The sequence below is a fragment of the Micromesistius poutassou genome, assembly GCF_964030765.1.
Source record: "Micromesistius poutassou genome assembly, chromosome: 22".
Lineage (NCBI taxonomy): Eukaryota > Metazoa > Chordata > Actinopteri > Gadiformes > Gadidae > Micromesistius > Micromesistius poutassou.
In genome coordinates, this window is record NC_140292.1 from 1,749,147 (window position 1) to 1,752,601 (window position 3,455).

Sequence of the window (3,455 nt, forward strand, 5' to 3'; positions counted from 1 at the left end):
CCGTTACCAGCCAGCCCGCTCTACCTCCTCCCCTCCCGCCGCCCCCCACATACTGTCCCATTGGATCAGCGTCAGTAGAGACGTAGCTAAAGCTGGTCTCAGACTACCTCCTGGTCTATAGAGTGATCCGGACCGAGCAGTGGTACTCTGTGGAGCGTCAAAGTCAGTCCAGGCGGCCGGAGACGAAGCAGAAGGTCTGCTGTGTGATGGAGACCGACTGGTCCCAGGGAGGAGGAGTCAGGGCAGGAATCAAACTACAGACCTCGACCCTCAAGGCCGTGGTGTCGGGGAGGGGGAGTCTGTGCAGGAATCAAACTACAGACCTTAGGGCGACCAGACCCACCTCAGAGCGGTGGTGTAGTGGTGGATCGCCTCCTGGTGCCGCCCGCCATCTTTCAGGAAGTTGGCGTAGTTGTAGTGAACCTTCGCGTTGTGAGGAAGAGTCTGGATACCAGACCTGGACACGAGGAGAGTGATGGTGAATATAGTGATGTGGAATATAGGCCAGTGACTATAGTGATAGAGAATATAGTCATAGTGAATATAGTGATAGTGAATATAGGATAGTGAATAGTGAATATAGTGATAGTGAATACAGGATAGTGAAAAGTGAATAGTGCATATAGTGATAGGCAAGGCAAGGCAACTTTATTTATATAGCACTTTTCATACACAAGGCAGACTCAAAGTGCTTCACATATAAACATTTTCATACAATAAAAGAAAATAATAAATAAGTAAAAAGGCAAAGTTAAAAAAAAAATGCATTTTAGAAAGTGAGAAAATAAAGGCAAAGTTAGTAATAAAATAAAAAATAGAAGCATTGTAGATTTAAGATTTAGCAGAAAGCTAAAGCAAACATAAAAGTCTTCAGTCTTGTTTTAAAAGCTGTCAGAGTTGGGGCAAGTCTTAAATCCTCAGGGAGTTTATTCCAGCTATTTGTTGCATAGTAACTAAATCCTGCTTCCCCATGTTTCGTGTTGACTCTGGGGATAATTAACAGATTGGTCTCAGAGGATCTTAGTGGCCTAGAAGGCTTATGTAGTGGAAGCATATCAGTTAAATATTTTGGCCCTAAACCATGTAGGGATTTATAGGTTAGCAACATGATTTTAAAATCAATTATCTGACATACAGGGAGCCAATGTAACGATTTAAGAATTGGTGTAATATGTTCAAATTTTTTGGTCTAAGTTTTTAAGGTGATAATATGCAGATTTTGTAACTGATTTGATGTGACTGTCGAAATGTAAATCTGAATCCATGATAACCCCTACATGTAGGGGTTATCATAACCCCTACATGTAGGGGTTATCATGGTTATCATGGATTCAGATTTACATTTCGACTCAATCAAAGCCAGAAATGTATACATTTCTGGCTTTGATTGAGGTTTTCAGGGACAGAGAGTGAAGGTGTTGGGTAACTTTAAGCCTTTCGGTTTTAGCACCAAATACAATTATCTCGGTTTTGTCCTCATTTAGTTGAAGGAAATTTCGGCACATCCAGTCTTTGACTTGCTCAATGCACTGGCACAACAGATCTATGGGCTGATAGTCATTTGGTGATAGCGATACATAGATTTGCGTGTCATCAGCATAGCAGTGATGGTCAATATTGTTATTTTTCATGATTTTCCCTAGTGTGCCCGATGTCTGATGCCTTCAATTTTATCAGTATAAAATGCTGCAAACTCATTGCATTTCTGCGTGGAATGAAGGTCAGGTGGAATTTGTGTTGGGGGCTTGGTCAGTCTGTCAACAGTTGCAAATAGGGTTTTGGCATTATTAGTATTGGTTTTAATGATATTGGAGAAAATGTTTCTCTAGCAATTTTCAGCCTTCCTGCATTCTTTTTTCTGGGCTGTTACAAAAGCAGCTTTTCTCCAGGGTGCCTTTTGCTTTCCAGAAATCGTTTTAACCTTATAAGGTGCAATGACATCTATGACTTTCAAAATTTTCAAATTAAAGTTTTCTAAAAGATCATCAGCAGAACATGGGTTGAGAGGTGGCAGCAAGGAGATGGCCTTTTTAAAAAGTACATTAGAATTAGATTATTAGAACATTAGATTGTTCATTGATATACCGTTTTTTTTTTACAATATTTGATTTTGTTTGTATGTTGTGAATAAAAGATATATTAAAGAAAACACAGAAATGGTCCGACAGTGAAGGATCAGTCACCGAGAGATCTGAAACATTGAGACCCTTTGTGATAACCAGGTCTAGAGTGTGCCCCTTACAATGAGTGGCCTCTTTCACATGTTGAGACATTTCAAATGTGTCCAAAATGGTAAAAAGTTTTTTTGCACACTTATCATTAAAATCATCAGTATGAAAATTGAAGTCACCAGTTATAACTAGACAGTCAAATCTGTGGAGATGCTAGACAATAATTCTGTAATGTCATCGAAGAAATTTGCAGCGTATGTGGGTGGCCTGTAAATAATTAATAGGAGAACTCTGGGGGAACATTTCAATACAGCACAAAGGTATTAGAATGGAAAATCACCAAATAACTGTAATAATATCTGTTTCCCCTGAAATACATTTTTAAATATAGCAGCAACCCCTCCACCTCTTTTTCCAGATCTACATACATCAAAAAAGTTATAGTTGGGAGGAGCTGTCTCTATCAGAACGGTTGCACTGTTATTTTGTTCTAGCCATGTTTCAGTTAAAAACATAAAATCCAGTTGAGAAGTGGTAATAAAATCATTAACTAAAAAAGATTTGTTATTAAGAGACCTAACATTAAGTAGACCCATCCTGATGGTGTTATTGATAGGCTTTAAGGTTGATTTTGTTGTTGGAGGGAATAGGTATGAGATTTTGAGAGGTTAGCAGTGCATCTAAGTTTCCCTTTGTTTACTCTCTTAGTGGTTACAGCACGAATGCAAAAGTTGCCATGTTTTGATGTAGGCAACCTTTGGTTCAGCAGATTATGCAAAACTTCCTTGTGCTGTGTCTACGGCTGAACCCTTTTTTTGTCTCAGTAATAATCAGGGACTACTATCAGTATTATATGATTGTATGATAATATCATTATCAGACTGTGGTCATGACGTGGGGATGGTATCATTGACGCAGATGCAAGTTTGATGCCAACATTTCTCAGTTTCTTAATTCATCTGGAAAATCATAAAGGGAGGAGACAGTGGAACTGGAGTTGTTGTGGCTATGGGAGAGATGAGGCTGGTGGTCATCGTCGGTGGGGGAGTGCTGGAGTCATCGTTGATAGTGAATAGTGATTAGTGAATATAGTGATAGTAAATAATGAATATAGTAATAGTGAATATAGGCGATAGTGAATATAGGATAGTGAATAGTGAATATAGTGATAGTGAATACAGTGATAGTGATAATGAATATAGTAATAGTGAATATAGGCGATAGTGAACCACTACAGATGAGGATCATCTGGTCCCCACCTGAAGAGGGCCTCCCGGGACAGCC

General features: G+C 39.2%; 1 protein-coding gene across 1 annotated transcript in view; it reads right to left on the bottom strand.

The window, feature by feature from the left end:
• The window catches only part of LOC311368064 (protein O-mannosyl-transferase TMTC1-like), a 12,331-nt gene extending 8,882 nt beyond the window's left edge, over positions 1-3,449 (bottom strand). The window contains exons 1-2 of the mRNA XM_084486948.1: positions 3,431-3,449; positions 344-457 (exon numbers count right to left, since the gene is read on the bottom strand). The gene's annotated coding sequence lies outside the window, so the exon portion shown is untranslated. The remainder of the gene's footprint in view (positions 1-343; positions 458-3,430) is intronic.
• Between the last annotated feature and the right edge of the window lie 6 nt (positions 3,450-3,455).